This window comes from Odontomachus brunneus, unplaced genomic scaffold (genome assembly GCF_010583005.1).
Source record: "Odontomachus brunneus isolate Ranch 3 - 2012 unplaced genomic scaffold, Obru_v1 Obru_scaffold_080, whole genome shotgun sequence".
Classification (NCBI taxonomy): domain Eukaryota; kingdom Metazoa; phylum Arthropoda; class Insecta; order Hymenoptera; family Formicidae; genus Odontomachus; species Odontomachus brunneus.
In genome coordinates, this window is record NW_022639530.1 from 840605 (window position 1) to 850849 (window position 10245).

At 36.6% G+C, this 10245-nt stretch overlaps 1 protein-coding gene across 2 annotated transcripts in view; it reads right to left on the minus strand.

The window, feature by feature from the left end:
- Window positions 1-733, minus strand: part of LOC116847563 — a 17595-nt gene extending 16862 nt beyond the window's left edge. Inside the window, exon 1 of one of the 2 annotated variants that reach the window (XM_032822662.1) lies at window positions 350-733. The gene's annotated coding sequence lies outside the window, so the exon portion shown is untranslated. Of the gene's footprint in view, window positions 1-313 lie in introns of both variants that reach the window. The other variant, XM_032822664.1, reaches the window with a different exon arrangement.
- Window positions 734-10245: the final 9512 nt, after the last annotated feature.

Here is a 10245-nt window from a genome sequence, read left to right on the forward strand (position 1 = left end):
GGGGGGGGGGGTCTTATTTCGCGTGTTGATTTAAAGGTGCCCTAATAACCGTCGTTGTTCAATAAAAATAAGAGAGAAAAATCGGTAATCGGCTGCGGCATAGTTCTACTGAAAAGAAATTCTCATAATTTCCTGTTCCACCCTACTACGCGCCTTTCGCAATGTTTTCAAGCTAGAATATAACGCGTTAAAGACTCAAATAGCTCGACTAACGTTTATGAATTATTATATCAGCGAATATCTATGAAATATCTATGAATTCGAGGATTTAAGATTTATCTGCAATGTTACGTGTAACATAAAGTCGGTGTACCGTAATACAAAGCTGCAGAATTTTCGCGAGATGTACCTGCTACTTCGTCATCGACCCGTGAAATGTGATGCAATGTAACACTCAGCCGTCCAGCTCTGCGCTCGCGACACCAACACCTTTGTGCGGATCAGTCTCATCCGATAAATTGGCGCTGTCATATCACCGTCAGGTGTACAGGAGAGTCTGTCACGAGAATCGGCGCACTGACTTTACCCGTGAGAGCATCGATTCGCACAACATCGAGAGAGTTACACTCATGATCGTATGTATTTGCCGATATTCACTGCCACGCTTATCGGTGACCTTCGTCGTGCACAATCGCGACGACGAGGTTCCTCTCGGCGAGCGTCGACCTTGGCCGCGTCGAGTCGGTCCGGATGACCGTCGACGTGAAACTGCCGGGGATGTTCCGCGAGAGAGACTCGAGTTCTCTAGCTAGTGAGTCGGCGCCTCCGCGATGGAACGAAGAGAAGGAGAAGGATGAAGATCAACGGAGGAGAGGCCCTCTCCCGATCCTCTCGGCCATTGCGAACGCGTCTACCGGCTACTCTCTCGTTGGCCGCCCGGAAATCTCATTGCTCTGATACGGATTACACTCTGATAAATCGGACCACGGCACGCCCACGATACCGTGCGCCGACCGGATATAAAACGCTTTCTTCCTTCGCTGTTATATTTGCTATTACTCGAGGAGAATCATCCTCCCCGATGAGAAATTCCACCTGTTTCGTCTGCTATTTTAGGGAGATGTCTGATTAGTCGGACATGTTTCTTTTTATCTTTGAATTTTAAAATGAGAGAGGGAGAGAAAGAGAGAGAGAGAGAGAGAGAGAGGGATTAACAAGTTTGGATGGTAAGGACGTAACAATCACGTTAGGAGAATATATGCTCTTTTTGCATCAATTATTATTTTATTTATCACGTGACTAGACAGTTTGGTTGTATTAACATCAAGTTTGATTATAATGAACGCGTATTAACGCATTTTAATTAAAGAAAATAAGAATCCTGCTTCTTGGAACTAAATTGGGTTGAAGAATGTCAGAAATTTTATATTCTTCAACCAAAACATATTGGTTTTCGTTCGTTAAAAATAAACTTCACGTTAATACAACTAAATTTTTTCTCTGTACAGTTTGTATGAAGTTCTAACAATAAAACGTAGCCTTTTGATCGATTTATGTTTCAGAAAAGCAAAATCATGCTGAGCAAAGTATTTTTTTCATACATGCATCCTTTATACAAAATAAATTTTATTTAACCCTTTGCGTACAATGTTAGGTCTGTAAGACCTGAATGAATATTTGATCGCTCACTTACTTTACCTTCGTAAAGAATTTAGAAAAATTTCAAAATACCGCAAATTTGTTTGTAAATTTCAATTTAATGACGTTATCTTATAGTTGAGGCTGTTCTATATCTTTGGAAAAAAATGTGTTCAAAAATAATTATTTTCATCAAAGTTATGGTATTTCAAAGTTGCTCAAATCTGAAAAATCTGCTAGATTTTTATTTTAGAAAATATTATTATATTGGAAATATTATTAATGTGAATGGGTTAATTTTATATATTATTGCTTTACCTATATTTTTTAAAAGAAAACTTACCACTGAGAACAATTACTTAACTCTTTGAATCATAAAGGAATGATAGCATCCCACCTATTTTTTCTTCGTTTTTAGTGATTTTAACTAACTTATATCAGCAGATATAGTCGATTGTATTATCACCATGCACGATCTCTTTCTCTCTTTCATAAAAAAACAAAGATTAAAAATAAGTAAAAAAATAATTTGAGTGTTTCATTATTAAATTATTATAAGTAAGTTAAAGTAAGAAAAATAATTTTTTCTAGACAAAAATTATTTTTACAACTATTAGGAATTGATACATTGAAACATTAATTATTTATTAAGAATAATTAATAGTATTTCACATATTTTTTTCCAAATTTTCTATAAAATCTATTTTGTACAATAAACTATTGAAATATTCATAATATGTTTGCTGAAAGCTTCTTATCAAAGATATAGATATCTTTTTTCATATCGAAGAAATGTCGTTGTTATTGCTGGATAATGTTAAAAATGAAATTACTAAAAGCGATGTTGCCTATTTTAAAAATTTATAATCGCCATATTGGACCCGCCATTTCGAATTTTAACTTTTTCACTTCAAACTTCTAATCAGTGAGATCCCGAAATCCTCCACATAACAAATTTGAAAAACCTTACTGAGAAATGAAATGTATGGCTCAAAAGGGGTTAATAACCTCGCAAATAAATTTCTCCCTTTTCATCCACAAATTATTCGATGATTGAAAGAGAACGAGGACACGATTTTTTCATGGGTATTGCATATTCCGCACGTACTTGACCGATATCCTTGCGATGGTCCCGAGGTGGGTTGTCAAACGAAGTCAAGAGGACCGGTAAGACGAACTTGGTAAGAAGATGATGATCGATAGACAAGACAGGTAAGAGTGGAACAACGAAAGGTAGAGAGAGAAAGAGAGAAACAAGCAATGGATGAGCAGTAGGGTGGACCGTATGGCGTTGTCTGGGTCCTCCGATTACCAGCATTGGAAGTTGCCGTCGCCGGTGCGCTCGCTGCGGTAACGTCGTAACCGGTAACGGTACCGCGCTTCGACGGCGTTCACCGGTCGCACCGATGTGAGAGTACTGTTATTTCAACTATGCAGGTGTTCCCTCTCCGTCTATTCTTGCTCGGCTTCATGCTCGCTCTTTTACGTCCGTCTCATTCTTTCCCACCATATCTCAAAACACAGCCAATTCAGCATTATGTTTGCCCATCGATCCGCTTTCTTTGATCATTTTTTTCTTTGAATATTAAGTATGTTTTCTTGTTTAGAAGGGATTAGTGGATGATGCGATAAATGAAATGAACATAAATAAATAATCGCACAACAATTATCGCTCTTAGTCTATTAACGTTTGATGTATTCGAAAATTTAAATCACTTTTAGAATGAGTAAATGTTACGATAATACGCGCTGAATAATGAATATAAATATGCAAATAGAATTATTTACTTATGTATATTCAGGAATTTTTATGGAAGGGCGAAAAAAAACTCGTAAATTTGACTGTCAGGCGATCTTAAGCTTCGCTATATGCAACGTACAGTCGCGGTTTACTTTCATTCGCGCATTGTTTTAATGAATGCATCACTGATGCATCACGTATGAGCACGCAGTTGCTATTAATTTGTGACTAACAACGGTGAGAAAGTCGTTCATTCGAGATACTTGAGCTGATTCTTGAGCGCGTCATTTTCATTTTATATGCATTACGAAATTGTGGACCGTTACCGAAGCGCTCGCGCCTATTAGCGCTTGCGACTGTTTTTTACAACAAGTTTTTACATCTGTCTTCCTGTACGTGTTAAACAGCACACTTCAAACTGAGAAGAGAAAGAGGAAGAGAGAGGGGGAGGGGGAGATAAAGAGAGAAGATAGACTGCGTAGTAGGTTAATTACATGGATATTATTAATAAAACATTGACTCAACTGTAAATGCCTGCGCCAAGTTAAAGACACATCTCACTGGCCGGAAATTTATAAAATGAGCTGCGTGCGCTGCCGTTTTCGTCGGGGATCGATGAAGACCCGTTATAGATAGAGCTGGCATAATCATCATCGCATGATTATCATGCTATTTCGCAGGTATCGTTCGATCAGCGCGTCGACGACAGGTGGCACATGCCTCGCAGCCGAAGTCACGCTTAGCCTAAGCGGGAAGCTTAGGTAGCGGCTGCCAATTTCCTCACAAAGGCAATATCGCATCTGTTCGTTCCTTAAAGATTCCCCAATGCCGCGTTTAGACCAGATACTTCCGCCGATTAGAGCTGGCACGCCATCGAAGTGCCGTTGCGTTGCTACCTCGCGATCGACTTATCGATCCGGTTGTTGATTCACTCCATATCTGTCCGTCAACTGTGCACTTTAGATCTTCTTATTTTTGCATGTGCGCATGCTGCGAGAGAACAGGTACGACGGTAATCGGCACGTTGGCGCGGTTAAGGGAATTAGAATATTGTTCTAATTTTGTAACGGCAAGTAGAATCGGGACGGACTTTTCTTTCGGTGTTAATGGCAACCTCGTGACTTTCAGCCGAAATTAATATAAACCGGTTTTTTTCTGCGTGCACAAATGCGCCACTGGACCAGTCGCGCTCGATTATGTACGCTTATCACGTCTTGCCTCATTTCTCCTTTGCTGTTTTTTCCTTTTCTTTCTTCTTTATACCAACAATCGAAACCGGAAATCTCTCCGCGCGATGATTGCGTGGAACTCTTAAAAGCGCTTAAAAGGATGCACCCTAAGCGGAAGTATTAGCGACTATCAATTTGTCACGCAGGCACAGGCTTCACAGCTGTTCATCCAATCGCTTGTAGGCGCGGACTTCCGTGTTTAAATGCTGCTTCTCTATCAGCTAATTATGAAACCGTCCGTATCTCGCAACCGTGCGCCTCACCTACCGATAATACATCTAAGCTGCACTCTCTCTCTTTCTCTTAAGTACAAGGAAATAATTATTCGTTATTGAAATTGTATGCAGTTACTTTGCGAAACATAAAATTATATCGTGTTTTTATCGTGTTTTTACTTACAAGCACTGAGCGGAAAAATAGTTAATGTCTTTAAAATTATAGTAATTTTCAGTGCTAAGTATACTTTTTTCTTATTCTAACAAATAATAATAATTACATACAATAATAATAATATAAAAATTGCGAAATGTTATTTTAATAAGTGGACACTTCCATTTAATGTGTACAAGTTTTATTTTGGAAATCGTACTTCGAAGAGTACACTTACAGATAAATATATATAGAAAATTATTTTTAACCCTAATGTGATACACTGAGATCATCTTCAACTCTACCTGATTTTTAATTTTAAATTATTTGCAAGTTAGTGGAATAAGAAAAAATTGGTTTATGCACTAAAAAGATTTAGTTTTTGCAAATATGAAGTTATAAAATAAAAAAAAATAAAAATAAACTCATAATAAAAATGATCAAAATAGAAATAATATAATAAAAATAATCAAAATAAAAATAATATCATATGACAAAAATAAAAAGTTGCTATGAAGTTGTTTTTGATCTCAATATGCCAGATTAATAGAGATATCAAAGTATAAAGTAAATATGATTTTCCATCATACTTCGGTTCTTTACATTAAATGTAATATATACAAATAGTATTATAAAGATAAATAGTTTATTTATTTTTGGCTATATATTATATATGAACAAGGTTTCTGCATCGTTAAACTTTAATCACGAATAAAAAAGAAAAGAAAAACTCAGGTGAAATATACTAACTTTATTAAGATTTTTAATAAAATATGTATTATAAATATATATAATACATAGATCAATAGCGTAAAAATTTGAAACTATTTTATTTATTTTTTATTTAAAAAATGATATATTTTCATATATCTGGTATTTTAATCTTAACAAATTGAAATATGTAATTTTTTCTTAAAGGTTTAAGTATTAACAAGAAAATCCTACAGTATTAAAGTTTCTTCTATTAATTTTTAGAAAAGTTATAAATTTTTATATTTATTTTTATAAATGTTTATATTTATAACTGAAAATTTTATCGTGTTTCTATTTATATTTGCAATACAATAAAATATTTAAATGAATGTTTGCGATCATTTTTGTACACAGTTCTATCCTACACACTTGTAAGTATATTTATTATTTTTATTAATACCTTCATGGGATGTAAATAAACGTAAACGAGTCAAATTGAGATGCATAAAATATATATGCCACATGACAGTAAAATGAAAAATATAAAATGTGTAAGATATTCCTAGTATTTTTTTACTTTCAAATATAACTTTTGAATATTCCATAAAAAGAGAAAAAGAAATTAACAATCGTCTAAAGTTGGCTCCAGACGCGTACACTCGCCCACTCATTAAAGTCACCGCCGCGTCTCCGAACGGTGTAGTCTCTGACATCTACCGGCGAGCACAATAAAGTATTACTCCTTCATGGAAAGTAAATCAGGCCTCAGACCGCTTGAACAGGGCCACCAGATATTATTTCGGGCACAACACGGCGCGCATATTAATTCATCCGCTATGTCATTATCATACAACTGCCCTGACCGGTGGTCCTTCGTTTTTCTCTCATGTCCGTTAACCACCACCGTACACTCTTGGCCTCCTCTGCTGTACTTGCTCCGAATCTTACCTCCCATCGTCTCTCCTCCTCGCCGGTGCACCTCCGCGACCCTATTCACGTTGCTCTTACTCTAGATTCATGCTCGCAGCTGCGGCAGTGTGCGTGATGCAATTACACAGTCTGCTTCCTTCGAAAAGGAACGTTCGATGGACCCATTGTCACCACTTGAGACAAAAGAAAACGGAGAAGTGCAAGTGGTATTCAGTAACGAAGTTAGCAGTCGCTCGAGACGAGAAGCAAATCAGTTCTCAGATGGAAATATGTCTTGGTCGAATTAACATATTATATTATGTGGAATAACATTATATTTATCATCGATTAATCTTACTCTTTGTGACGGAGTCTTGATTGTCGCTCATGTTCACCGTTACTCGAAATACTTTCTTGTATATTCGTTAACGTATCTTATCGTACTCAGGACAGATATTAGTAGGAAGACATCAATATTATATGGTTTTATGGGACAATTGCGATAGAATTGCCGCATACAAATGTGCTCGCCACTTTATGTAAGGAACGATCGCCCGTTATATTAATATCAGCACCGTTAGAAATTAATTTTGCGAGAGACATTAGAGTATAATCAGCCAGCTAAATCCATATAAATTGCATCGACGGTATGCGCGATCGGTGAATTATTAAAAACCAATTCCGTCCCTGGCCTAATTTCTTTACTCCCGTGTAACGCTCATACGCGAACGTACGCGACTAACTGTAAATCGCGGAACTACCTCCTAACTGTAATTCGAGCTTTCAGCGATCGCGCGGCTATATTACATTATCAGAAGAATTTAGGAATGTTAAGGTCGCACGCTGATCTGCCGGACGACGATACGTGAAGGCCGTCGAGTACAACACGTCGCCTGCTATTGAAATTCATGGACATATAATCGCATGACCTCACACACTAACTACATACTGTATTTAAATAGATGTTACTTATTTCAAGTGTCTTATAGTTTATATATTCGCAAATTTATCACAAGTTCATCATAAACCGAATCTACTCAAAATATATTCTAAATTTTAGTAAGTTTAGCATTTCAGTTCAAGATATTAAAACAAAAATTCGGTTTGCTTGCTTACATAGAGTCTAACTTTTTATTCGATGAAGCTTTATAATATTTTTGTAAAAAGAATAAATTTTTCTTTTGTGTACATGAGTAAGCTTTTCTCAAATTTGCCGTCAGTATATTTTAAGATTATTATCAATAAAATATGTTGTTTTGTTGATAATTATTACCTAAAAAGAGGAAAGAATTCAGTAATCGCTTTCCTTAACAATAGAATATTTTCATTCTGTCTCTCTTTCTTTTTCTTTTTGAATCTGTATGTTATAGTCATATTGCACTGAAAGAAATTATTCGATAAGAAATTAACAAACGGATTTTTCCGATCAAAATACCGATGAATTTTTGTATCCGATCAGGAAACATCTGATGAAAAATATCGGTTCATAATTTTTTGATCGGTTTATCTGAAATGCCATTATAACCGGAAGTATTCAATTAAATTTAATCAGATATCCTAATCGAATATAAAGAATATAAAGATCGAATATAAAGATATTTGAATCAAAAATATCCATTTGTTAACTTTTTATCGAATAATTGCTCTCAGTGTGGGACAAAACATTGATTAAAGAAGCTAATAAGAGAAAACATATTATTATCGATTATTAAATTTAATAATATAAATATACTTTCGAATTTTTCATTAATATTGTGAATTTAAGTATTCTCGCAATAATATCGGAGGAGAGATCAACAACTCGCCAATACAAGCTCATATAGTACTGGTAGATTTTGAGAATGTTCAAAAGTAAATTACGTGTATTATGTATAAATTACTCAAGATATATACAATATTCTACTAAGAACGTATTGAGAATATCTGTATGTCCCGACTGATCACTTCTTCAATGTGTACTGAGAACATTTCTAGATGCATAAAAAGTAAATTTGAGAAATGTGTTTTATTGAATATATTTCTCAAATATATCTATTATGTGCCAAATGACATTTTTAAAACATACTAAGGAAGCTGGCAGTCGAAAATGAAGCAGTCACTAATTTGCTGGAAACTGATTATGTCACGTTTGGAGCGTTCAGAAAGAGAGTCCAAGCATACCACAATTAACTTCCTGCAAGCTACGTTTCATTTTCGACTGGGAGGTCATACGAATATTCTCTATATGTTCTTCGTAAAATATAGTGCATATGTTAAATATGTAAATAATATACGTAATCTACAGTTGCGATATATCCTCCGAATATTTTCGGAACGCACCTGCGTTGTATGGGGATCGTTGTCAGGGAGAGCGGTGTGAAAGAATATCGAACGGCTCACTTGGACGAGCTTTATACTTTACATAGTTAATGGTATATTTATTTGTTAGGACAAAAGAGACGCGTGTACAATATATTCGCATGCGTATTCCTTTTAATGACATTAATCTATGTATACGCACACGCGGAAACGCTCGCGCGAGACGCAATTACGGCGCCGGCTGCACTTTCGTCGCCGAGGAAAAGCGCGTCTCCGTACACGGCTTACGCAACATCGCATATTTTCACATTTTCTCTCAGCGAGAAGGATCCGTCCACGTTCCTCGCCATTCACCGCGTTCCATGTGTGCGTACCGTATGTGTTACACACACATATATATGTATATATATGCAGTTATAAATTTAATGAGTCTTCTTTCGCATTCTTGATGGCACATTCCTATCAGTGCTCGTCTCAGACGCGAGAGTTAATAAGAAAAAAAGGACAATTAATAACACGCACGTCCCTATGTGCGACCCAATCGTCCTCGAACGAACTATCGCGCTTTCGCGTGCACGCATACTCACGCACGCACGCACGCACGGGCACATATTTATGCATGCACACCATGCAATTTACGGTACACTCATTGACGTACAATGATGTTACGATACGCGTTGGCGCTCCACTCCATGCAGTGGCCGTGCATTTTTTCATTTCGCGCTTTGCACAAAACGCAAGTCACGGAAAGCCGCAGATCCGTGTGGTAGTGGCGCACCGATTCGGATGCCATTAGCATTCCTTCAAACGCAAGATAATTCCTTATCTTGTACCGTTCTTCCGGCGGTTGTTGTTTCGCCTAAGTAGCGGCCACCTCAAGCGGCGGAAGAACGATAAGAAGCAAAGAGAAGGCACTATGTTCTGTTGTACACGCTCCTTGTACCGCTATGCGTGTCCTCTTATGCGATCGATTGGTAACGTGGCCTCTCACGCGCCATATTATTTCAAGTCGGGACACGATAAACTATGAAATGAAGAGAAAACACGAGTTAATTGCGAACGACACCGTTAATGCGCGAAAGAAAGGAATCAAACGCAATTCCCAACTCGACGCCAAAGTCCGAAAAAGTGAGGAAAGTAACGAGAAAATGCGAAATATGTTATTGAACTTCCCGGTAAGTTGTTTGTCTAAATCATTGTGTCGTACTCGCGTTCTCTTTTTCTGTTTCTCCCACTGTGTGACTTTTAAGTCAGCTCCGTAGGCTGCGCTCATTGAACAACAAAGATATAATCGGACCCTATATTGAGAGAAATTATTCGATAAGAAATTAATAAATCGATATTTTCGATCAAAATACTGACGAATTTTTGTATCAAAAAATCCGATGAGAGATATCGATTTATAATTTTTGATTGGTTTATCTGATG